The sequence below is a fragment of the Meriones unguiculatus genome, chromosome 5 (genome assembly GCF_030254825.1).
Source record: "Meriones unguiculatus strain TT.TT164.6M chromosome 5, Bangor_MerUng_6.1, whole genome shotgun sequence".
Lineage (NCBI taxonomy): Eukaryota > Metazoa > Chordata > Mammalia > Rodentia > Muridae > Meriones > Meriones unguiculatus.
The window spans coordinates 133481941-133509098 of record NC_083353.1 but is presented as its reverse complement, the minus strand read 5'-3'; the positions used below and the strand labels follow the sequence as shown (position 1 = coordinate 133509098).

Genomic DNA, 27158 nt, shown 5'->3' with positions numbered 1-27158 from the left:
ACAGTCTCCTGTCTGTGTTTAAATTGTTTGAAGTGTAACCTGGAGCTGGGACCCTAAGTCTTTGTAGAATGCACGAGCCTAAAGTTTATGTAAGTTAGTAAAATCTTCTGTTGAATACCAATTCTTCCTTGGGCCTTAGCCCTAGTCGGCCAGGAGCTGTGGTAAAGAGCCTGTTAGTTAGGGTTTAGTGGTGGAAGGAGTAGCTTAGGGGATCCATCTCCCAAAGATCACACCACACAACAGATTTCATGCAAGAAATTTGCTAAGTGGGGCAGGGACAGGGGACACAATACACAGACAGACAGAGTAAGAGAGTTGGCTTGATGATGGGGACCTTTTGAAGGGCACACATGGTGCCTTTGGCAGCTGGTAATGCTGTGGCTGCCGGGGCTGAGCCACTGTGGCAGTGATGCTAACAGTGACTTTGCTGAAACGGCAAAGTCTGTAATGGGAAGATCTCAAAATCCCTCACAAAAAAAAAAAAAAAAAAAAAAAATGCACATAGGTGTGTGTGTGTGTGTGTGTGTGTGTGTGTGTGTAAATACATACTTGTATACAATTCAGAGAATTTATAACACCCAACACTAAACTAGCTTCAAAATATATTTTAAATTTGCAGTTGACAGCTGGACAGTAGTGGCACACATCTTTAATCCAGTACTCAGGAGGCAGAGGCAGGCAGATCTCTGTGGGTTTGACGCCAGCCTGGTCTACAGAGTGAGTTCCAGGACAGTCAGGGATATACAGAGAAACCCTGTCTTAAAAACAAAAAATTCATTTGACTTTTTGTCTATCAAATTTGGACATCAAACCCAGGGTCTCCCTGAACACTGGGCACGTAACCTGTAAGGAGTTAGAGCCCCAACCCCTCCCTACTAATTCTTACCTTTTTTTAACATTTTGTGTGTGTACATGTGTAGGTCAGAGTACAGCTGTAGGGAGTTAGTTCTCTCCTTCCACCATGTGCTTTTTGAATATCAGACCCGGGTTATTAGATTTGGTCACAAGTACCTTTACCCACAAAATCTTTGTTGTTTTGTTTTGAGACAGGTCTCACTACGTAGCTCTGGCTGTTTTGGAACTCACTATGTAGGGCAGGCTGGCCTCGAACTCACAGAGATCCTGCTACCTCTGCCTGAGTGCTAGGGTTAAAGGAGTGTGCCATCATGCCTGGCACACCCTTACTACTTGTTGGCCCTTAATTCTTTGTTTTTTAATGAAAAATAAAAAATAAAAAGGAAAGGAAAGGACATAACTGTTCCTAGGTATGTAGGAAAGAAAGTTTTATTGTAAATAAAAGGGAGAGCAGAGGCAGAATCCAGAGTGGACATGATCAGACTAAGCTGAGAATGTGGGTAGAGGGGGAGGGAAGGGAGAGGGGCAAGAGGGGAGGCCAAAGGTACAAAGAGGATGGGTAAAGCCAAATGTCTGCATAGCATAGGGAAAGTCTCTGTGGGAAGAGCAGAGTTTAGGGGAGACAGAGGTTGAGGTGTGCCAGCCATACCCTGTAGCAGGTAGGGACTGAGTGATGCTGGGAAAACCTGGAGGCCAGGTCAGCTTTGAGAGGTTAAGTTGGTGCCTCAGCTGCTTGTTTAGGGTTTCAGAGTCGTAAGAGCAAGAACCAAGCCTTGCTCTGTCAGCCAGGCTAGTCCAGATTATAGTCATCCTGCTTCAGCCCTCCTACTGGCTACAAGTGTGTGAGCTGCACCTGGCTGAAGGACCCTTTTACATCACTGAGTTTAAAGAGCTCTAACCTCAAAGACTGCTCTAACCTTGTGCTCACACGTACACATATGTATGTACACATATGTACATACACATTAATACATTTTAAAAAAGAATGAGACCGTGGGAATGGGGTTTCCATCTGGAATTCCATCACACTGGTAGATTTCTGGGATTTTGAGGCCAGCCTGGGCGACAAAGTAAGTTCCATCCAAGGCTATATAGCCAGACTCATCGCCATACTTGTGGGAAAAAAGGAGGTGTGGTAGGAAGATGGCCCAGAGGGGAGAGTGCTTGCTGCCGAGGCCAGTGTTGAGAGTTTGGATCCTCAGTTCTTACGCTGGGTTGGCGTGGTGGTGCTCCTCAGCAGAGATGGGGGATCCCCAAGCTGGCGGCAAGAGCCTCCCTCCACAGGGAAGGTGCGGAGCAGTGGAGGAGATGCCCATCGGCTCTGGCCTCCATGTGCGCACACAGCACACACAGCACACACACACACCACACACACCACACACCACATACACCACACACACACACACACACCACACCACATACACACCACACACACACATACACACCACAACTGACAAGTGGATAAGGAAAATACGGTGCAAGTACACTATGAAATACTATTCAGCTTTAAAGAAAAAGGAAAATTTCAGGGAAATGAACACAGACCCAGGAAAACAAATGTTGAATGTTTTCTCTCATCTGAATCTCCTAGCTCCAAATTTTCATTTGTCTGGGAGTAACTGCAGAAACTAGGAGAGAAAGGGATGGAGAGAGCAATGGAGAAGGGTACAAGTGAGCTGGCCAGGGAAATGGGAACAGAAGGAGGCTCTTTAGGGAAGGGGAGAGGGAGGCAAAATCAGAAAAAGGAGGGAAGAGGGTAAAATAACAGTAAGACTATTTTAAAATAGAATAAATCATAATATTAGTTATCTGGAAAAATGCATGTAATTATGTGTATAAGTACGTATTTCAAATGAACTTTTCTCATCTGGGCTGACAGTGCTCCCTCCAAGAGGCAAAGACTACAAAACCAGCTCTGATGAGTGTGTTGTTGGTCAGGGTTGTCCCGGAGTCTGCTAAAACAGAAGGCCCATTGCTGCTGCTCTTGGGTACCCAGGGTAGACTGTGAGTCCCTATGCACCTCAAACACCAGATTCACAAGCCCCTGTGCCTGAACTGACCTGAATGCTTATTTGAAGACAAGCTGTCATGGTACCAGAAGGCGCCATGCAAGCTTCCAAAGGAGAGAAGCAACCAATGGTCCTACAAGCTATGATGCCTGAGAACCACAATGACCAGCATGGCACAGTACCTCTCAGGCTGCAGTGGTGGCAGCCATACCTTGGCAGTAACCAACAGCTCTCTGATTGGAGTTGACTCAACCAGAGGAAAAGCATGCCTGGTACTGGGAACCCAGCCAGCTACCCAGGGCTAGTGATGTCCTGGATCTTGGAGGAGGACCCATAGCCACAACTTTACTAAACCAGCATAATCCCTAATTGAAATATAAACTTTGTCCTTACTTGCACAGAGAAGTGTAGCCCTCACCTCATCAAGGGAGTTGCTCTTTGCAGCAGACTGTTAAAGAGAACCATGAGTAGTCCAACTGCAAAGTTATATGGCCTGGTCCCAACTGATAAACTGTAAAACATTCCTGCACCTGAGGCCACAGGAGCACGGTGGAAGGCAGAGCAGCATGCAGGAGCCAGAGGGCCAGGGGACTTGCTGTGAGATTGTGTCTCCTTGGAATGCCAGAATTTACAAGTCTCACCTGTCTGACAGAACTGAGCTGAACAAGGATGCACCAGTGGACATGCCAAATGGATGGGGGAAAGCCCATCAGCGTCACCCTCCACACAGAGCTCCAGGCAGCTCCGGGACGCTGAGAGCTGGAGAAAGGACATCAGTCACTATCTGCCTCCAAACGGTCAGCCCTGAAAGCATGGATATAAGCAACCCTGTACAGGCTGAGCAGGCTCTGCAGAAACACGTGTAAACACGAGTGCATGTGATCACAATTAGTGGGGCAAGAAGCCACGAATTTGAAGAGCGAGGAAGAGTGTATGGGAGGGTTTGGAGGCAAGAACGGAAAGGAAGAAGTGACGCTTCCTTGATGCAGTTGCAGGGATAGCCTCAACCCTGTAGTGACGATTTTAGAATTTTGGTTTCTTTTAAAAACACAGAAATATACGATTATAGTTTCTATTTTATCTCTCTGTCTGCCTATCTTTTTTACTTTTTATTTTATTTTTGGTTTTTCAAGATAGGGTTTCTCTGTATGGTGTTGGCTGTCCTGGATTCACTTCGTACACCAGCGTCGCCTCAAGCTCACGGAGATCTGCAGGGTCAGCTCTCTGCTCCTCTGTCCTCTGTGCCAGCTCCCCCACGCCCGTGCTCCAGGGCCAGCTCCACTGTGCTGCCCAGAAGTGCAGAGCCAGCTTTGCCAGGTGCTGCAGCCAGGGAGGGGGCAGACCTAGCTCTCCCAGGCTCAGGCCCTGTGGGCAGCACCCCAGCTTCTGGAGGTGGTGAAGGGTAGGGTGTGGCGGGGGTGGCATCACCTCTGCACCCATGCCGCCCCCGGCAGACAGGCCAGCCTCCACACTCACGCCCTCAGGGCTGGTTCACCCACGCCCTTGTCATCAGGCAGCCCCACTATGCTGCCTGGACGAGCACCGGTGCCCCTTCGCCCAAGGGCTGCCTCGCGCGGGTGAGAGGTGGAGCCAGCTCCCCGGAGGGCCGCGGTCAGCGAGGTGGCATGGCCAGCTCCGCTCAGCCGCTGGGCAAGCATATGGTCTCCAGCTGCCCCCACCAGGGACAGCCCCGTGTTCTCCAGTGCTGATAAGACACGGGCATCGACACTGCTCTCTGCCGCTGGGAGCCACGAACCCAGACGTGGCCCTCGGTGGCAGCTCAGGCTGGGACCTCCCCATGGCCCTAGGTGGCAGGGCTGGACACTCAGAGCAGGCTACCCTCTCCAATTCCATCTCACTCCATAATGCTCAGGCTGCTCCGCTTCTCTTCCTGGCCGTGTTCACTCTCAGCCCTGTCACTCCCCAGATCCCAGGGTGGGAGACTCGGTGGCCGCTGTGATCCTAGCCTCCAGGCAGTGCACTCATGCCCCTGCAGTCCCCCTCCCTTCAGTGCGCGGAGTCTGGGTACAATTCTGAATACTAGAATGCCACCAAAGCAGTAATGGGGTGTGAACTCTGAGGCTGGGTTACCTGGGAACTGTAGTTCTTTTCTTGGTGCTCTCCCTGGCTGCACAGTGGACTGCCTGTGAGACTGCGCGTGAACTGCGCGGAGGCCTGCAGCACTCAGGAAAAGGCATTCCAGCACCTTTCCGTGAGCGGACCTGCAATGGGGCCTTCCTGCACTAAGGGGCACCCCGGAAGGAAGGCAGCGCCCCACTACTGCAGGACAGATCAGCCAGGCAGGGCTCCGGCAAGCAAACCCGACGGCTTAAACTAGTGTTTGGGAAGTGAGCTACACAGCAAGAGCCCTCCACCTCAGATTTGAGTCTCAAGGCCAAGTGTCTGCACCTGCCATCCGTAGCCGCAGCCACACCCAGGCCTCCAGGTTGTGGCGCTGTAGTGAGAGGGGAGGGGAGGAAGGAGGACGGGGCACGGTTCTTTGCGCGCCTCGCAATCGTAGTCACTTAAGGCCGGCTGATGCTCGCACAGCCACGGGAGGGAGGGTGGGCAGGGGGCGGGCACGAACCGGCGGTGCAGGAGCGCCGGGCCCCGCGTTTGCGTGCGGTCCCTGCAGAAGTGAAACTGGAAAGCCGAGCCTCAGAGCCTCCCTGCAGCTTTCACTTTCCGGAGCTTGCATAAGCCGGACACACACGCGCCCTGCCACACACACCCCGACCCACGCACTGTGCATCCTAACACTAAGGACCCGAGGCCCCGGAGCCTGTCCCCGCCTGTCTGTCCCCGGGTCCTGACGGGCTAAGGCAGGGGTCCCTGACAGAGACAGTGAGACAGAAGGCGAGCTGCAGCGTGTCTCCACCCAGCGGCCTGGTCCCCCCCCCCCCCCCCGCACGCTTTGATGTCGGCTGTGCTGAGGTTTCCTGAGTTCGCTGTGGTGCAGTCATGGCGGACCCGTTAACAAAGGGAGTGGGCCAGACGGAGAGTTTTGTCATCATGACACGGCCTGACCTATCCTATGCCTTTCACTCCCCGGGCTGGCTGGGAAGTCGGTTCCCAAGGATGTTCTGGAATAAAATTAAACCTCAGGCACGGCATTGTGCGGTGTGCAAATACTTGGGTATTTTAGGAGTTTAACAATCCTAATACTTTTTCATTTGGCAATGTTAAGAAACGAAAGTTTTGAGGGTTTTGTTTTTATTGTTTTTTAACGCTGGGGCTCAGTCCTCAGGCTCCTCCAGCACTTGGCGAGTACTCACTGCTGAGTGAAACTGGCTTTAAAGGATTCTGTTATCTAGTTGGCTAGGTGCCGCCTTTAGTTTTGGTGTACTGGGAAAAGTTGAAAGTGATGTTGTTAGGGGCCTTTTGTGTTTGTTTTGTTGGTAGGTTGTTCTGTCTTCTGAGACAGGGTCTTGACATATTGTCGGCTAGCCTCAGGTTCATCAAGTCGCCGGGTGGGCCTCCCACTCCCACTTAGCCCTAGGCTTACAGGCATGTGGACCACACCTTGGAACTTCTGCTTTACTGCATGGGGTGGGGGGTGTTTTTGTTTGTTTTGGTTTGGTTTTTGAGACAAGGTTTCTCTCTGTAACCGTGGTGTCCTGGACTCTCGCTTCGTAGACCAGGCTGGCCTCAACACACCGAGATTCCCCTGCCTCTGCCGCCCCGAGGACTGGGATTACAGGTGTGTGCCACCCCGCCTGGCTGTTTTACTGTTTTTGTCTTTTTAATTTTTCTGTTGTTTGTTTGTTTTGCTTTGGTACAGATGATCAAAGCCAGAGCCTTGTTCCTGTTAGGGGAGTGCTTCCAGCCTGACCATCAGCCCTGTTGTTTTAGGTTAGTGCTGTAAACCAGCTGCTGTAATGCCAGAACAGATGTGCCTGAGCCTGCCCCTGACACCCAGGACTGTTTCTCCTGTTTGCAGTCAGAGCTCTGCACCTTTGCTCTTTGGTCCAGCCCCAGATGGAAGTGGCCCCGGCACACGCAGAAGCACCGGAAATACAATCCCTCCAACCCTGTCAGCAGGTAGACTCTTGGACCACACTCAGCTGACAACACACCTCATTCCAGTTTCCAGTCAACAAGCCTGTCTTCATTCGCTAAACGCCTTTGAGTCTCTGCTCAGATTCAGACTACAACTGGTAGGGAAGATCAGTTTGTTTTCTTCAAATCGGCCGTGCTTATCACCTGACAGCGTTTAAGCCTGATCTCAGCAGAACCACGGGGTGGGGCCGGGCTCAGCTGCCAAGTGGTTCACAGGAAGCCCTGGGCTCAGTTCCTGAGAGCACAGACTAACCTGGATGCTGCCGACCTCAGTCAGGATCAGAACCTGAAGGTCACTGCTGGCCCAATAGGGAGTTTCAGCCCGGTCTGGATCCCATCTATCTATCATCTGTCTATATTTAGTTATCTAGTTATGAGAGGGTTATTATGCCTGGGCAACAAACTCTTTCACCTGGCCAGCCAGATCAACATTTCTTTTTCATTTGTTGAGACAGATTTTTTTGTAGCTCAAACTCAACAACTCTTAGTCTTCAGGCCCTGAATACTAGGATTTACAGGCATGCAACATTATGCTCATATACATTTTACATGCTAAACATATACATTTTACATACTAAATCCAGATTACTGGGTAAAGGGAGAGACTGAGGATGATTGCTTGAAGCCAGGAGTTCAAGGTCAACTTGAACATCATGGCAATTTTTCTTTAAATAGAAAAACTAGAAACTAGGCCAGTCACAGTGGCGTACACCTTAACTTCCAGCACCCTATGGAGGCAGAGGCAAGAGGATCTCTGTGAGTTCAAAGTCTGCCTGGCCTACATAGCAGTTCCAGGACAGCCAAGGCTATACAGAGAGACCCTCTCATAACTAGATAACTAGATACAGATAGATGATAGATAGATAGACAGATGATAGATGATAGATAGGTAGATGATAGATAAATAGATTATTGATAGCTTATAGATAGATGATACACAGACAGATAGAGAGATAATAGATTTTGTTTGTTTTTGTTTTTTGAGACAGGTTTCTCTGTGTAGCCCTGGCTGTCCTGGACTCGCTTTGCAGAGGTCCGCCTGCCTCTACCTCCCTGAGTGCTGGGATTACCGGTGTGAAGCACTGTGTCTGTTGATGATAGCTGTTTAAGGATGTGGAACTATTACCTACCTTGATTTGATCATTATATATTATGCACATGCATATAAATTCCACGGGTGTCCCACACCTTTGTGCACTTACAGTGACCTTGTAAGTCAAGCCACGGATGGTAGTGTATGTTCGCCATTCCAGCACTTGAGAGTGTGTGACTTTTCCTGAGAAGATGCGAACAAACATCTGTTGTCCCCCCTTTCCCCCAAGAAATGATGTTAGCATTGGCTAGCTTGGTAAAGCGCCGGCACTTATTGAGGTCACTTACAGGGCCTTGGTGACCTAAAGGCCTGTCCCAGAACAGGGCCCACTCAGGAAAGCTGCAGCCCTGGGGCTCCTTTTGCTCAACGTGTGGGCAGCTCTACCAGAGCTTTCTGTGCCTTAGCAACTGTGTCCTGCTTTCTGGGAGGGGCTTGGTGAATCCTCCTGAATCTGCAGGCCTTCCTCCTCTAGGGAAAATGCTTCAGTTTGAAGGAAGCAGCCACACAACGCGGAGGCTGGAGAACCTGAGGCCAGCGGACAACACAGCGAAGGCCTCTCAGAAAATGCTTACAAAAGCCCTTCGCCATAGTGGAGGGTGGAGACAGAAGGCTAAAGAGCTCAAAGTCATCCTTGACTACAAAATGAGGCCAGATGAAGCTACAGGAGTCTCTAGCACAAAACGGCAGCAAAAAATAATAGGGACATGAACAGCCCTTAATCAAGGATCGCTTTCCAACCGGGACACACCGCCCTCTCGACCATTCCCCGCAGTTCCTACTGCCGTCTCTAACCCGCACCACCGGGCGTGAGGCGGCCGAGGCCGACACACGTGTGTTCCGCTGAGCTTCTAGCCGCGTGCTCCAGTGCAGCTGGACCCAGTGTTGCAGATGAGACCACGGAAGCTCCAAGCTCGGAAGCAGGCTGCCTGCTGTGGTCCTGAGGGGTTTGGGGATGGATCCCCAGCCCGCCCGTCGCCTCCCTGTACTTCCCCGCCTTCCGTGTGCTGCTTTTATCTTACTCTCTGTGATCCTGGATTTCTTCCTGTTTGGGGTGGACACCCCATTCCATAATGAAATCATACGATCTGTGTCCACTGAGATGAGCAGCAGCGCCTCGGGCCTCAGCAGTTCACTGATGGACAGTCGCAAACCTCAGCGGATCCACGTCTTCACCCCCTCTGGACCCGCGTTGCCGTTCCTGCTGGGCATTCCAAAGAAGGGATTCGTGAGGAGCTCACACTGGCGGGTCAGTGGGGCTCAGCGTGGGCAGGTGTGACTGCGGAGCCTCAGGACTCCAGCTGCAGAGGCAGAGGCGGGGCTCCTGAGCTCGGGGTCAGGCCTGGAGAAGAGCATATGCCTTGAATTGCAGCAAGGGCTTTGAAACTCAAGGATGAGCACCCTGCTTCTGTCTCTAGAGGACTGGGATCGCCGCTGGGAACCACTGTGACCTGCGAAGAAGCGGCATTAAACGCAGTGCTTTCAGAGTTCGTTACCCCAAACATTGGTAAACCCTGACGCTGTTTTATTTCGTCGTTTGGAGACGCTGAGCTCTATGCCCGTTTTCGTAGTCTTTTCGGATGGTTCTGAACAGTGCTTCAGATGATTCAATCCGGTGTCTTCCTTTCAGGCACCTTGAGCTTCTCCGGGAGCCCAGCCGTGTGACCACTCAGGAATCAGGATGTCAGAAGAGGGCAGCCATTTCCCTGCCTGTGAAGCTGATTGCCAGCAAAACACAGGTCTCTGAGCCCCAGGGTTCACGGAGGTGTAAAAGGCCCAGCTAAAGAAGTCTGACAAAATTGCTGCTTTCCTAGAAAAACAAGTTGAAAAAGGTAAATGGATGTAAGTAGGAAGGCATTAGAAAGGCTGAATGTTGAATGAGGCTTAATTTATGCAGACAGGTGTGGAAGCTGCCTGCTCTCCGCCTTACTCTTCTGTCTTTTGTGTTGTGGTACCAGCAGCAGATCTGGTTCTGCCCCTCTGTCAGTTGCAGCATATACAAAGGCCACTAACAGAGTCACCACAGTGAGAAGGACAGAGCCGTTAATGTGGTAATTATGCCCACGGTATTGCCAAGCACAGGTTATGTTGTAGAAACGACTTATTTACATCGCCGGAGTCGATCTGCTGGGGGTGTTTTACTTTTTGTAGGGTAAAAGTAAATACAAAATAAAATGAGAGCAGCGACCAGAGGCTGCCAGAACTCCAGGTCGGCTGCTGCCTGGGGACTTGCCCTCCTCTGGTACCTGCCCACCCTATCCCAAGTCCCCCTTCCACTTCTCACTGCCATGCCTAAGCCCCAACAGGGCATAGATGCCAAACTACAGGCTACACCTGACAGAAGCCCCGAGAGAAAACCAAAGAACAGAGTATCATCCAACAAAGACCAACCCCGAGACTGGCACCTAGTCACAATCGATCACTCCCAACCCCTGGCCTCGATGCTGGCATACGAACACACTTAACAGCAGCCAGGTCAACGTGCCACCTCCAGGGCCCAGCTATCCTACTGGAGCCAGCCCTGAATACTCCAGTGCAGCTGAAGCAGAGGCAAAAGACCTTAAAAGCAACTTTATGAAGATGAGGCAGGTCCTTAAAGAGAAAATGAATAAACAATTTAAAGAGAGGAAAAAACCAAATTAAAAAATTAAAGGAAATGAATAAATCCCTCAAAGAGAGCCAAGATAAAAACAATTGAAGTAAATGAATAAAATCCTTGAAGACTTAAAAATGGAAATAGAAGGAATAAATAGAACACAAACTGAGGGAATTCTGGAAGTAAAAAATCTAGTTAAGCAAGCAGAAACTACAGAGACACTCTTCACTGACAGAATAGAAGAGATGGAAGACAGAGTCTCAGGCACCGAAGATATGAATGACAAAATAGATACATTGGTCAAAGAAAATGTAAGTCTAACAAATTCCTAACAAGTAGGGCATGGTGGCCCATGCCTGTAATCCCAGCACTCTGGAAAGCAGAGGCAGGTGGATCTCTGTGAGTTGGAGGCCAGCTTGGTCTACAGAGTGAGTCCAGGACAGCCAATGCCACAAAGAGAAACTGTCTCGGAAAAAAAAAAAATTCCTAAGAATAATAGAAATGGAAAGAAGAAGAAGAAGAAGAAGAAGAAGAAGAAGAAGACTCCCAGCTTAAAGGTCCAGAAATATATACCCAAAGGACTCTCCCTACTACCACAGAGACACTTTCTCACTACATTCATAGCAGCTTTATTCATAATAGCCAGAGACTGGAAACAACCTAGATGTCTCTCCACCAAAGAATAATATGGAAACTGTCACAGGTAAGTGTCTAACCCAATTGCCACCCGAGAGGCTCCCTCTGACAGCTGATAGGAACATATACAGAGCTCCATGGCCAAACATTAGGTGGAGAGAGCCCAAATAGGAGATGTCCATTGGCTTCCTCCCCTTGGAGCTTGGGGAACCCTTGGGAAAAGGGGGTGGAAGAATTATAGCAGCCAAAGGGGTCAAGGAAGCCAGGAGAAGACAGCCTATGGAAACAGGGCCCACAGGGGCTCATGGAGACTGCATGGACCCTGTGTGGGGCTGAGCTAGGTCCTCTGTGCTCAGGTTACTGTTGTTGGTTTGGCGTTTTTGTGGGACTCCAAAAAGTAGGAAAGGGGTGTCTCTGACTCTTGCCTGTTCTTGGGACCCTTTTCCTCCTGCTAGGTTGCTTCACCCAGTCTTGAGGGTTTGTGCCTAGTCTTACTGTATCTTGTTATGCTGTGCTTGTTTGATATCCCTGGGAGGCCTGCTCTCTTCTGAAGGGAAATGGAAAAGCAGTGGATCTGGGGAAGGGGAGGTGTGAGGGCAGGGGGACTGGGAGAGGTGGAGATAACAATAGTAATTTAAAAAGAATATTTAAAAACAAACAACAAGAGCAGCCTTGATGAACACAGTGGAAGAAAGCCATCGGTAGCTCTAAGCCTCAGTGAGGATTTGGGAGGCAGGGTCAACAGAGGACCCTAGCAGCAGCATCTTTATCTGCTTCATCTGCTTCAGCAGTCTTGCTGCTGTTTGCTTTTCAGCCTCACTATGTAGCCCTGGCTGACCTGAAACTCACTGTGTAGACCTAGCCAGCCCTGAATTCAGAGATATGCTCACCTCGGCCTCAGCCGCCAGAATGCTGGGGTTAAAGGCCTTGCCAAGACCTTTGGTCTTAAAGCTCAGCTGGCCTCAGCCATGCACAAGCAGCCTTTCAGCTGGGAAATGAAGGCAAACTTTGAAAGGACAGTCAGAGGCCTGGTGAGCCTGCCCAGTGGTGTGCTCGAGACAGCTACAGTATCCGTGTCCATGATGACATCAACCAGAAGGACGTGAATTCTCTCCTTCCCAGTGCCAGGCATTGAGCCTGGGGCCTTGGAGAGCACTGCACTGTGGTGCTATGGGCCCAGTTCAGGAGGACATGGATTTACTCATCTTCAGCAATGACTAAGGGCCCGGTATACCCAGCTGCCTTAGAAAGGAACAGTAATATAAAGTACTAACAGAGGTGTTTTCTAGTCATTGGATGCTTAGTTTATGGGGGAAACATATTAAGTAAATGTATATACAAAATAATACTATGACTACATAACTGTAAACATGTACCAAATATTCTGAAGGAAAGTGATGAGAAAACATAGGAGAGGCCCATTTTCTTTTCTTTTTGTTTTTTTTTAAAGATTTATTTATTTATTATGTATACAATGTTCTGTCTATATGTAGAGCTGTGTGCCAGAAGAGGGCACCAGATCTCATTATAGATGGTTGTGAGCCACCATGTGGGTGCTGGGAATTGAACTCAGGACCGTTGGAAGAGCAGATAGTGCTCTAAACCTCTGAGCCATCTCTCCAGCCCTTTTCTTTTTTTAAAAGATTTATTCATTATTTATACAGTATTCTTATATTTATGGTTGTGAACCTAGCCTTTAATGGTTGAGCCATCTTTCCAGCCCTTATTTATTATTTTTTCATAAATAAATTAATTTATTTAATTATTAAATTAAATAAATTTAATAATTTATTTATTTACTATGTATACAATATCTGCATGTGTGCCTTCATATCAGAAGGATGTGCCAGATCTCATTATAGATGGTTATGAGCCACCATGTAGTTGCTAGGAATTGAACTCAGGACTTCTGGAAGAGCAGCCAGTGCCCTTAGCCTCTGAGCCATCCCTCCAGCCCCTATTTATTCATTATTTATACAGTATTCTGCCTGCACATATACCCACAGGCCAGAAGAGGGCACCAGATCTCACTATAGATGGCTGTGAGCTACTATGTGGTTGCTGGGAATTGAACTCAGGACCTTTGGAAGAACAGAGGTGCTCTTAACCTCTGAGCCATTTCTCCAGCCTGAGACCTATTTTTTTCCCTCCTTTTATTTCATCTGTCTCAAGTATCCCAGGCCAGCCTCAAGCTCCCTGTTTAGCTGAGGATAAAGTCCTAAGCCTCCTGCTTCTATTTCCCCAGTGTATGCGACAGTAGGGATAAAGTGCAGGGCCTCACCCTGCTAGCCAAGAGCTCTGCCACTGATTCATGCATCCCTGTCTTGTCTGTTGAGGTAGTCTTGCAATGGAGCCCATGCTGGCCTCAAACTTATATCAATACCCTGCCTTAGCCCCCCAGTACTGAGTCTATAGGTGTGCGCTGCCCTAACTGGGCACACTTTCATTCTTTAGGAAGCGTTTCCCTTTTTTGTTGTTGTTTTGTTTTTAGTTATACTCTACTGGTGAGAAATTTTCTGTTCCAACATAACAGCTATATTCTGTGTGCAATTGCTCAGGTGTGATTGCAACCACCTTGTAAAATCATCTTCCCTCAAGCATCATTTAATAAGAGCTAATAATAATTAACCTTAAGTATAGGAGTTATATTTAATAAGCATGTTGATGCCCCAGATACACAGATATACCTATTTAATCATCACAAGAATTCTGGGAAGTATGTTTTGTTACCTCTTTTCTAATGTGTGTGGATATATGTATACCTATATATAAATTTTTGTATTGAAAATAGAGTCTTCTCTCATACAATACTTGTTATCTCTTTATAGAAATGGGGAAACTGAGCTGGGAGATATCTGTTCAGGGTTTGTAAGGTCCAGTGTAATGTCAGATTCTGGGCAACACTAACCAGACGTCAAGAAAAGTCCCTGGTGGATCTTTGCACACATAGAGTACCATGGCACCTGACGCTGGTGTTTCTGGGGCAATCATGGATACTTTGACTACCCAACAGCCAGGAACCTCTGAAAAGAGAAGCTGGAAGAAAGACTAGAAGAAGAAATGCAAACATTTGCTAGGCCCCAGGGAGCAGGCGTGAAATCCCAGCTACTTCAGAAGCCAAGTCAGAAGAAGAGAAAGTTCAAATCCAGCCTAGGTGGCTTCATAAAACTTTCTCAAAATAAAAGTAGTCAAACGAGGACTGGGAAATATATCTCAGTGGTAAAAAAGAAAGAGAGGGATTGGGGAAGGAGGGGAGGAAGGAAGGAAAGAAGTGCTTATTTCAGATGGGGTCTCATTATGTTGTCCTTGTTGGCCCAGAATGGCTGGCCTCAAACTTGTGGCAACCCTGAGCCTCCCTTCAGAGTGCTGGGATTATAGTCCTGTGCCTCCATTCAGCTTGGCCAGGTGATTGTGTGAGGAGATCCTGAATTTATCATTTAGGGTTTTCCCCAGGTCAGCCTTGCTTCCTGTAATTCAGCATCTGTGTTAGAAGTTCCAGCAACCCTGGGAAACATTCTGCCTCCCTCCTCAGTCACACTGGAGTCTCGTGTTTGCTGGCAACGGTCACTAGGAGATACTGGTAGCTTCTCCTTTCCCACCACACCATGGAGCTTGTCCTATGTTACTTTCAAACAAGCGTTTGATGTCTGGATGATGTCACGGATGGAAGAGAACCGGACTACTATGTGACTTAGTCTCACCTCAGCCAGGAGACTGAAGGGGAGGTCGAGTGCTGGCACATGCCTGTAATTCCAGTACTTGGGACACTGAGATGGGATTTCTGTGGATTCAGGGCTAGCCTGGCCTATGCAGTGAATCCCAGGCAGAGACGAGGCAGCCCTTTCCCAGGAAATTGTCCATAAACACTAAGTGGACAAAATGTTTGCTTGAGGGCAGTTGAATCAAGCCTAGAATATTTAAAATCCAAAGTTCCTACCCTGGGCTGCTGCGGTTGCTCAAGCAAAGGCCCCTGCTGTCAAGCCTGTTGATCCCATCCCTGGGGTCCACACAGAGGAGGGAACCGACTCCTGCAGCCTGTGCCATGATCTCCATGTGTGCATACATGCATATTAACACAGTTAAGAAAAACTGAAAGGCCAGTGGACAAGACCAGCTTTACGCCATGAACCATAGGAGCTCTGTTGCCTGTCTATCCCAAGCTCCTTTTCTGGGTGATAAAATGCAATGTGTATAAAGATTAGCTGCTGCGACCCAGGGAAGGTGTGCTCTGAAGAGATCGGGCTGCCAGCGTGAAGCCCTCCTTCCTCAGTCTCCTGGCTGAGAGACCTCCAAGAAAGCATGAGAATCCAGAAGGGTTTGTTTGTTTCTTTGTTTTTGTTTTCCTTCTCTTTTCTTTTTCCTTCCTGCTCCCTGCCTTCTTTCCTTCTTTCTGTTTTGTTTTGGAGATGGGTTCCATGTAGCCAAGCATGGCCTGAGCTCCTGTCTCCCATTCTCAGATGAAGGCACACACCCAAGCATGTGACCTTCTGAGGCTGGTAACTCAGGAGCAGGGTGCAGGAAGTGCATTTGGAGACCTGGGAATACGCTGGAGAGGCACACTGCCCCCAGGATTGCAGGAAAGGTGGACTGGCAGCTGTCACCAATCATTCCTGACAGAGATGGGGTGGTTAGTGCCTCTCCCGTCCAGGGTTAACTCCTGGGATGCAGGCAGCACTTTATAGCTGGATCCTTGCTGGTCCTGTTCTTCCTGAGCTCATGTGCTCAGAACCTGTTTATCAAGACCAGTGCTTTTGGCTGGTCTGCAGAAAACAAAGCTATTAACGACAGTTAATGTATTAATTGCGGAAAGTGCTTCTTTAAGTTTCTGTTGGCAACAAGTCACCAGCTTCCTGAGAAAGTAAAGTGCACACATCCAGACTCGCTTCCAACGTGGCCATGTCGAGGTTTAATCCTCCTGCTGCAGGCCTTCATCATTACAGTTGCCAAAGTCCAAGCTGACCATTTACAATCCACGTGGCACTTAGCAAGAAGCCCAAGCTTGAAAAGAGGAATGAACCTCTGGAGAACAGCAGCCCAGTTAAATAAGTCTCTGTCTGAAGCAGAAGGCTTGTAAACCTGTGCTCAGGGTTATAGTAATTCCCACTGACTAAAGCAACTGTGTTCGCTGGCCAGTCGGCCACCACAGTGGGAGCAAGCCTCATGGGGCAGAAAGAAGCCTCCTTGTGTGTCGCTGTCTCCTCCTGCGTGTGTGCCCATGCTCTCTACACCCTCCAGGGGAGTGTCCATTGTGGTGAACTGTGCAGAGCATGGCACTTGGTTCTCAGGGGCTGGGCTTCACTGCTCATCAACATGCTTGTCACTGGCCACCCTCTGTCTGTAGCCAGCTAGATGTCACACAAGCCCAGACAGAGCAAGAATGAAGGTAAACACCTAGGAGCCATTGCTTCTGAGTCTCAGAGCCTTGAGCGAGCTTGCTTGCTTTCTTCGTTTCTTCCTTTTTCTTTTTCTCTGTTTCTGGCAAATCAATAAATTCTATTATTTCTTTAGAGGTTTTGTCTTAAAATTGTCTTTTAGATCTGTTTTATGTGTATGAGTGTTTTGCTTGTATGATGTGTATGTGTGTGTGCCATGTGTGCACGTCATGTGTGTTCCTGGTGTCTGTGGCTTAGAAGGCATGGGATCCTAGGAGTTTCAGATGGTTTTGAACCACTGTGGGAGTGCTAGCGACTGAACATTGGTCCTCTGCAGGAATGAGTTCTCTTCACCGCTGAGCCATCTCCCTAGCCCCACTGTTTGTTTTTATGATGCGTGAGCACACGCCTTGGTGTGGGGGTGCTTCTACACGGAAGGGGTCATGTGTTCTCCCTCACATGGCGGGTTCACCTGTCAGTTTAGTGGGGCTTTTGTACCATGTTCAATCAAACTAAGCGCTGCTGAGAAGGGATTTTGTAGATGTGCTCAGTTGACTTTAAGGACATTATGTGAAAGTATGGGAGAAACATTTCCTCATTCCTAGAGGGAGTAGCTGAGATCTGTGAATCAAATTCACACACACACAAAACAAATTAGTGGAGATGGGGAAGAGCCAGTTCATTCACTATCCAGCAGCACACAAAAGAAGGCAGGCGGAGCTAAGTCACTGACAGGGCTGTTAGGACTTCTGTTCCCATGGCCTGTAATCTTACCAGGTTACAGGGAGTGAAAGACAGGTACTTGGAGGAAAGCAAGTGACTTGGGAAAAGATTGTGTTTTTAGAACAACAGGAAGTAGGAGCTTTTGTGACTGTACAAGTATGAGCGGTCCTACCATCTCCTGTGGGCTATTGCTCCTTCCGGCCGGTTTCTTTCCAGTCCTGAAGAGGAATGTAAGTCAATTCCATTTCCCTCAAGTTGTTTTCAGTCAGATGAATAAGGTTTCAGGGTGGCTTTTTCCTTACATCTGTTGAATCTCAAATATTGATATCAACTCTAGATTTTAGGTGGAGGTCTGTGAAAGGCCTATTTGAAATGGAGAAGGAAAAACCAAACCAAACCCAGACTCAGTTTCTCCTGTCACTGCATAGGTTTCTTCTGATGCCAGATGTGTGGGGCTTCCCAGGACATAAATCGAGCAAGTTGACACTGGCTGTGCAGGCCCTAATTTGTGTTCTTTTTGTGCTGCTGGGACTGAACCCAGGGCATTTTAGGGAAGTGCCCTCCTCCTGAGCGCCAGCCTACTCTGTTTTCTTTGACACAAGGTATCACTGTGCAGCCCTGGCTGATCTCCAATAAGTAAACCAGGCTGGCTCCGAACTCTCTGAACATGATCTTGAATTTCTGCTCTTCATAGTTACTGTGTAGCCCAGGCCGGCCTGGAACTTGTGACAGTTCTGTGTCAGCCACCTGCAGCTGGAATTAGATGGGAGCTATCACGCCCAGCTCCTTAAGTAACAGGGCTGCAGCTGTCTGTCTATAGGTAGGCGCTCACCACTGGTCTACGTCATCAGTTCACCTGTTCTTGTCCAGTTGCTGCTAGTCAGTGTTCTCAGAATGTCTCGCTTTCTGCTCTCAGGCCTTGGGAGAAACGCGTGAAGGCACAGAGGCTGGGATGCACAGCAGTCCTCGCCAGGAGGCCCCACTCCCAGTCCCAGTGCTCAGGCAAAATGAAGCTCTCTGAACCGTGTCCGTATGGTCTTAATGGAAACCTCACCGGGTAGGCATGATGAAACAATGCACAGCAATACTGCAATGGGACTGGACCGAAAGGAGATGCTCACAGTAAGGACTAACAGACACCGGCCAGTGGGAAACTCAGCAAGGCCATCTGCTGGGGTTTCAGCACTCCTCCGACAGTCTGGGCCGGGACCCTCCCCGAAGCAGGTCCTCATGGGTCAAAGGGCCAGATTCAGGGCTGGAGGAAAGAAGGTTCCTAAGACCAGCCCTGGGGGAAAAGGGACAAGTGAAGGAGGCCAGCAGGTCTGAGGCCTGCTGTGTCAGCTGCAGTCTCCTCGTTTGTGTGGTGGCAGTGATTATTTTTGAGACAGGGCCTCACAGTTGCTGCTAGCATGTATCCAAGGCTGACCTTGGGCTCCTGGTCCTTCTGCCTCCACGTCTTTAGTACTGGAGGGCAGACAGTTGGCCCCACACCAGTTTATGCAGAAGTGAGGCTTGAACCCCAGCTTCCCGCTTGTTAGGCAAGTGCTGTGCCCACTGAGCTACGTCTGTCCCCTGGGCCATAAGGCTTACTGTATAGGGTGATTGGGGAAAACTAGCTTTTTACGCAGGCGCACACACTCACAGGTTTTTGTTATAAAGTTACCTGTGGAAAAACAGCGATCTCATCTACAAAGGTTCCTCAGATAACAAAGGGTTTGAATTTGTTTTTTTGTTTTTTGTTTTTTTTTTTCAAGACAGGGTTTCTCTGTGTGGCCTTGGCTGTTTTGGACTCGCTTTGTAGACCAGGCTGGCCTTGAACTCACAAAGATCACGAGTGCACCACGGAACCAGCTAACGAAGGTCTTCACAGTGCAGGTATGGTTAGTTCTGTTCAGCCACATTCCTGTCCAGATCAACTCTGCAAAGAACATCCAGCTCCATCTAGCACTCTTGAGTTTGGGAGAGTTAGGGAGCTGGGCAAGATTATCCTTCCACAGGCATGAACATTTTCAAACAGATGAAAGCTGGGCAAAAGAAGAAAGAAAAAGGCTGTTATGACAAGGCTTGTAGACAGCATGGGCTGAAGGCCTGTTTTCAGTTTTTGTGGTGGCCTCTGTGCGGACATTTCCGGGGTATTTATGTGCACCTCCATGTCATCCTTTGACCACCTCTTTCTGTAACAGTCACCCACTCTGCCCTCACAGAGGGTGTGCACCTATTTGGGCTTATCTTCCAGGAAGAGCAGCTTTGATTCCACATTTGGGTTTCTGAGTTGTTTTTTTTTTTTTTTTTTTCAATTATAAATTTTGGTTAGCAAACAACAACAACAAAAACAAATTTAGGTTAGCTTACAAAATGATGGGTTTCATTATGCTGTTTTTATACATATATGTCATTATCCATTTTTGCCCTTTTGTTCTTCCTCTGCTCTGCCCCAGGCACCCACCCCGATCTAGCTGGTTTCTGTTCTTTTCTTTTTTCTTTTTTCTTTTTTTTTTTTTTTTGAGGCAGGTTTTTCTGTGAAGCCCTGGCTTCCTGGAACTTGCTGTGTAGACCAGGTTGGCCTTGAACTCATAAAGATCTGTCTACCTTTGCCTCCCGAGAGCTGGGATTAAAGGTGCCTGGCCTGGTTCTTTTTCTTCCCCAAGACAATCTACCTTTCTGCTGTCTTATCATGTGTACCCTATTATCTTCTCTTTCCTCACTTAACATCACTTCCTTTGCTCCCATGATCCCCTTTCTAGTTTCATCATACACTTACACACACACACCAATTAAAACGTGTTTTTAAAAAAATTTTATTTTACATGTGTTTGTTTAGCAAGTCAAAACACTTGTCACCAACCCTCATGACTTGAGTTTGATCCCTGGACCCCATATTGACAGCAGGAGAAACTCCTGCTAGTTATCTTCTCACTTCCACATGTAGGCCATGGCGTACTCAAACTCACACACATACAGACACATGATAAAAGTGAGGCAATCTAAGAGAACTCCATTGTGTATCTGCACCACAGTTTCTTTGGACTCATCTGTTGATGAATAGCTGGGCTGGTTTCTTTTTCTGGCTGTTGTGAGTCTATGGAAGTGAGCATGGGTGTGCAGGCATCTCTCAGAGCCCTCTAGGGACGCAGCCAGGACGAGGAGAGTTGGGTCATATGGTAGTTCTTCAGCTTAAAATTGTTCTTAAATTACATTTGTCTGTGTGTGTGTGTGTGTGTGTGAATTTGTGTGTGTGTGCACGTGTGTGTGAGGGGTGGTTAGGGTACATTATAGCATGTCTGTGGAGGTCAGAGGACAACTTGAAGGAGTCAGTTCTCTAATTCCACCATGTGAATCCTAGAGGTCAAGCCCAGATTGTTAAGCTTGGCAGCAAGCAAGCACCTTGGCTGGGCAATGTCACCAGCCCCATTTTCAGCTTTTCGAGGACCTTCCTTATTAATTTCCATAGTGACTATGAGTTTTTTTTTCTAGTTTTTATGTTTGTGGCTGTTTGCCCACATATATATTTCTAGACTGTCAGGTCCAAAACAGGTAAAACACCCCCCTCCCCCACCTCCATGTTGGTTAGGGCTACCGTTGCTGTAATGAAACACCACGACCATAAGTAACCTGGGGAGGAAAGGGATTCTTCATCTTACCATTCCACAGCACTGTTCATCACTGAAGGAAGTCGGGACAGGAACTCAAACGAAGCAGAAATTTGGAGGCAGGAGCTGATGCAGAGGCCATGGACGGTGCTGCTCGCTGGCTTGCTAATGGCTCACTCAGCCTGGCTTCTTATTGACGTCAGGACCACCGGGGTGGCACCGCCCACAACGGGCTGGGCCCTCTCCCATTAATCACTCGCTAAAAAAACCCGCTGCAGCCGTGTCTACAGCCTGCTCTCACCAACGCTTTTCCTCAACTGAGGTTTCCTCTCAGATTACTCTAGCTGTGTCAACACCCCTCCCCCACAAAAGGGCAGACCACCGACTCGTCCAAAATTGAGTCTAGGCCCAGCTCAGCCTGGACCACGTAGGACTTTCAGTGGTTAGGTATTCTGCGGCATTCCTCAGAACTTGCGAAACTGGTTTCCATTTCTCCAAAAGAGTGGACATAGGGCTCTCCACCGATGCGTACCTGTGGCTGCATGTCAAAGCCCATCCGGCCTGCAGCCTCCCTCAGTCCCTACAAAAATTTCAAAGCCCTGGCATCCTGGCCCATCTCACTTCTCCAGGGCTCTTTTCTTCCAGTTATGTTTCCAAGGTTTCCCCCTGCTCCTGCTATTGTCCTTTCTCCGCAGATAGCCCTGGCCCCATGCAGTCTGCTTCTCTTACTCTATCTCTTGATATTCTTAGTCTCTTGCTGCTCCCGCTTTGCTCTGCTGCTGCTGCCCTTCCTCCCTAGCATTGGCCATATTCAGTCTGCTTCTTTTTCTCCGCTCTGGACTTTTGCAGATGCCTTTGGATGTTTCTCTCTTTCCCTCAACCGTATCATGGGGCAGTCATGTCAGTTTCTTTACTGTGTCCCCTCACATACGTGGGCCACTTGTGTACCTGGTGCTCGGGGAAGCCAGAAGAGGGCATCAGTGTTCCTGAGAGCTGGAGTTACAAACGGGTGTGAGGCAGCATGTGGGCACTGGGAACCAAACCCAGGTCCTTTGCAAGAGCTCTGGAGAAGGGACCTTAACTGTGGAGCCACCTCTCCTGCCCTACATTTACATTCCTAATAGACACAGGTCCCTCTTTCTACAAATTCTCACCAGTATACGGGTTTACAATAATGGACAATGGTGACAAATCTTTTTTTTAAGATTATTTATTATGTATATAATGTTGTGTTTGCATGTACACCTGCACACCAAAAGAGGGCACCAGATTTCATTATGGATGGTTGTGAGCCACCATGTGGTTGCTGGGAATTGAACTCATGACCTCTAGAAGAGCAGACAGTGCTCTTAACCTCTGAGCCATCTCTCCATGACAAATCATTTAAGAAATGTTTATTAGACATCTGTAATGGTTGACATTGTCACTTTGACAGAATCCAGAATCATCTGGGGACAAATGTCTGGACACTTCGGAGGGAGTCACCTTTCCTTAGCCTGACACTTCCGTGAGCGCCTCATCAGTGGGAGTCACCTTTCCTTAGCCTGGGATCCAAGGCTGAATGGAAAGAAGAGAAGGTGAGCTGAGCGCCAGCGTTCATTGTTCCCTGCTTCCTGACTGTGGATGCGGGGTGACCAGCGTCTTCATGGTCTCACCGTGACAGGCTCTGGGCCCAGATAAACCCTCCTTAAGGGGCTTTTTATCAGGTTCTTATCACAGCAGTGAGGGGGAGCTGATGCAGCTCCTGCTTTCGCGCTGTAGAAATTCTAAGATGAACCTGGCTGTGCTGAGTACACTGCGTCCAGGGCACCAGAAGCCCTGAGTCTTCAGCTTTAAAGTCACAGCTGCTCTGCTTTCTCTCCAAAGACCAAATCTATGAGTCAGCGCCAACAAGTAATTGAAGTGGAAAGGCGAAATCAATACATCAGCTAAGAGGTACTGACAGAGTGGTAAAAGAATACAAAAGAGCCAGGCAGTAACTCACACCTGTAATCCCAGCACTCAGGGAGGCAGAGGCAGGTGGATCTCTGTGAATTCGAGGCCAGCCTTTCTACAAAGTGAGTCCAGGACAGCCAGTGGGGTCTACAAAGCGAGTCCAGGACAGCCAGGGCTACACAGAGAAACCCTGACTCAAGAAAACTCCAAATAAATAAAATAAAATAAAATGAAATACAAAAGAGAAAAATACTTCCTGCCCTAGAGAGGCAGGCAAAGTCGAATGAATTCACAAGGAGCGAGAAAGTCACTTCCGCACTTTCCCACCATTTAACATGACAGACACTGACGTAGCTCTCCACCGTCGGGTGGGCCACCCTGACTCCATCTTATCACAAAGTCAAGGTAAGTTCATTCCCATTTTCTATAAAACTTGGATTTGGCCTGGTCTTGACCTGTTTTCTGGATTTGACATGCTTCACACCCTATACCCTAACCTACACCCTTACCAGATAAGATGTTCTGCCAAGTTCCTATGTAACCAAAACCTCTTGAAAATCTCCTAGCTTTGCATTTTGGGGGCTAATATAAACCCCACCTTCTTTTGGGTTCTGTGCTATTTCCTTAAACCCTGCTTAAGGGTGATAGCCTTATTTGCAGAACATAAAGCTTGCATAACTTGGTAAGTAATTTGGGTAATGGTCTTTAATCTTGTTTGGTGGCATTAATACTACTAAATGTTGGAGCGATTTTTGCTGTTTTGTTTTTCAAGGGTTTCTCTGTGTAGCCCTGAACTCACTTTGTAGACCAGGCTGGCCTTGAACTCATAGCAATCTGTCTCTGCCTCCCCAAGTGCTGGGATTAAAGACATATGCCACCATGCCCAGTATAGTTTGTGAATAGTCCCTCCTTCTTGGTTTAATAAATAAATAGCAGAACGGATAATAGCCAAGGCAGGAGAGCATAGCTGGTGTAGTGTGTATTTTTTCTCTATTTTATTGGGGTTCTTATACCTCTAACTCCCTTCTAACACAGACAAACTGACAGAATATATAGAAACACATTAGAAGGGCTGAGAAGCCTGAGACATCTAGTGGAGAAATGATTCCACTATCTGGCTCATTAAATGTTTGATAAAGAGACTCATATATTTAAAGACCATTTGATAGCAAGGATAATACATTATAATCAAAGTAACTGGCTTACCCAGACTATATGGGTGACTAACAAAAATAAACCAAAAGCTTCTGAGACCTCATTATAAGTTCAACATGGAACTATAGCCATTATAAATCCTCAGGTATTTGCCTAACATGGTGCAGTTCAATCACTTATCCAAATTTATATATCATCATGAGTTATTTCTTTGCTTCATGATGAAAAGTCAACGTGGGGTGTTTAGGTCGTAGTATTTTAAAGATAGCCCGTAAATGAGTGATTAGCCTTGGGTAGGGCAGATATAAAGTGTTCAAGCAAAAAATGAAGAATGTGCCCGGATGTTCAATAAATAACAGGTGATCATGAAAAAATACTTGTGGGCCTGTCAGTGGTCATTGCATGCCTTTAATTAACACTTGGGACGCAGATGGATCTCTGAGGCCAGCCTGCTCTACAGAGCGAGTTCCACAACAGCCAAGGCTCCACAGAGAATCACTGTCTGGAAAAACCAAAAACCAAACACACAAACAAAAAGATGTCTAAGGAATTCTCCTAAGAATGTTGTTGCTGTCCAATTTCTTCTCCCTTCCTACTTGGAGAGGAGAGGAAGTGGCTTGAGCGTCTAGGTTCTTCTTTTACAGACAGCCTGGCCTAGAACTCAGAGATGCTCCTGAACCCTGCATGCTGGGGTTAAAGGCCTGCATTACCACACCAGGCAGATGTATTTCTTTTACATAATAGAAGTTGTAAAGATATGATACTTATATTAAAAAATATTTTTATTTTATGTACAAGGGTATTTTGCCTGCATCTTTGTTCATGCCTGGTGCCCAGACAGACTATAAAAGAGAGACAGGTCTCCTGGAAGTGGAGTTGCAGACAGATGTTAGTTGCCATGTGGCTACTGGGAATTGAACTTGGGTCTTCCAGAAGAGCAGCAGGTGCTCTTAAATACTGAGTCATCTCTCCAGCACATGATATTTGCAGTTTTTATACTCCAAGACATTTGATAATTCAAAACTAACTTTGGAGTCTCAGTCAAAAGTCATAATAAGTTCTAACATTTCTCCAAGAGAGATGGTTCAAAGTTTACAAGTGCCAAATCTAACAACCTGAATCCAATGCCTAGGGCCGCATGGTCAAAGGAGAGAACTGGGCTTATGCCATGACTTCCACATTCAAACACACACACATGCACACAGAGTTAAACACGAAGAAAGTATACATTTATGCTTGGTGCCACTTGTCACCAAGGGAAGACTGGAAAAAGTGGAAAAAGTTTTGTTTTTGTTTTTTCAAGACAGGTTTTCTCTGTGTTTTTCTGGTTGTCCTAGAACTTATTCTGTAGACCAGGGCAGCCTGCTGGGATAAAGGGAAGTGCCAACACAGCCAGGCTGGAAAGTTTTTTTTTTTTTTAGATTTATTTATTTATTTATTAATTATCTATACAGTGTTCTGTCTGTATGCGAGCTTGCACACCAGAAGAGGGCACTGGACTCACCATAGATGGTTGTGAGCCACCATGTGGTTGCTGGGAATTGAACTCATGACCTCTGGAAGAGCAGACAGTGCTCTTAACCTCTGAGCTATCTCTCCAGCCTTGGAAACAGTTCTTTTTTTTTTTGGAAACAGTTCTTAAGGCTGTAAGATTTTATTACCTAAAGACAAAGATGGCAATCAAGGTTTCATTATAACCCTCAAACTCGTTTTAGGTCAAATGCAAAAACTTAAACCTATAATAAAAAATAATTCCAAGAATATTTTACAAATAGTTATCAAGAATCCATTATGTGACAGGCAGTGTTTTAGGCACTGGAACACAAACATAAGAGACAATCTTTTTGCCTTTAAGGAGTTGTATTTTAGTGAGCGTTGTCAGGTTTATTTTCTCCCCTCCTTTACAGGGATATTGTAGCAGAACTTTTTAAAAAGTTGAGGTTTTTACAAGTAAGTTTGAACTGTGTTCCAGAAATTAGTTATTGAATTAAAGTAGCATTTCATAAGTATTAGTATTTGCTTTCATTTATATAGATGACCCCACAAAAGCAGTGAATCTTTGCCAGCAACGATGAAGCTTTACAGTTGACTTCCACAGTCCCCACCAAGAACCCAGTATCAGGTTCTGGAAAAAGCAACCTTTTCCCTCTCCTCCCCTGACCAGGTGTTATGGCATGCTCTGTAAAAGGGACTTTATTCTCCTATTTAAATTGTTGTCTTGGAGGCGCACTGCCTCGTCTGCTCACCTAGGCCCAGTCCTGGCAGCCTCTAGTCTCCTAGAATGTTTCCAGCCTCTCAAACTCACTCCTGAGTAAGCTCCCCCTTTTTTGCTCTTTCTGAACTCTGGCTGGCTGTTTCAACTCAGCTGTTCTGGCTCAAACTCCTCTCCCAGCTGACTGATTCAATCTGGCTTCTCTCTTGGCCTCTGAATTGCTCTGCTTGGCCTCAAACTGACTCCAGCCATCTTTTCTAATCTCCTGGGTCTTTCTCATTGTCTGGCTCATTTGGTCTTCACCTCTGCACCTGTCTATTAATGTCCTGGTTAAAAACTGCCACTTTTTCTTCCTGCATTGCCCCTTCAGTAGCTTCCTTTCTCTCTCTCTTCTCTTGAGAGTTGGGCGCATCTTATCCTATGAAGTCTTTCTCTGATTCCTCACCTTTTCTGCCACTCAGTTAGACATCACTTTCAAACACGGGTGCTTCCTTCTACAAACTTAACTTTGCCTCCATTGTTTGGGATTAAAGATGTGCACTGTCACACCTGGACCTAAGCTTTTCTTTACCTGAAACTTGCTCAATACCAGGCTGGCCTCGAACTCAGATCTGCTTGCCTCTGTCTCCTGGATTAAAGACATGTCTGTATTCCAGCCAGATCACACAGACCTAGAAGGTCTTTGGATGTGGTCTCTTGCCAGAGCAACCACGTTCTAAATTAAAGTTTCTCTACAGTGCTCAGCTAAAGGAGGATCACAACACATCTTTCATTTCCCACCTTTTCATCTGAAAAGTGACTTCAGGGTCATTCTCCTTTTCCCACACTCTTCACTCTCTGGAACCTCTTTTTGTTTTCTCTTGATTACTTCCTTTCTTTTGATTTTCTTTTAGTAACATTTAGATGTTAGATTATTTTATATTCCA

General features: G+C 47.4%; 1 protein-coding gene across 1 annotated transcript in view; it reads left to right on the top strand.

Annotated features, from left to right (window-relative positions):
• Positions 1-9544: 9544 nt before the first annotated feature.
• Sinhcaf (SIN3-HDAC complex associated factor) overlaps positions 9545-27158 on the top strand; it is a 41591-nt gene continuing 23977 nt past the window's right edge. Inside the window, exons 1-4 of the mRNA XM_021636478.2 lie at positions 9545-11312; positions 18257-18397; positions 19095-19215; positions 22366-22507. The gene's annotated coding sequence lies outside the window, so the exon portion shown is untranslated. The remainder of the gene's footprint in view (positions 11313-18256; positions 18398-19094; positions 19216-22365; positions 22508-27158) is intronic.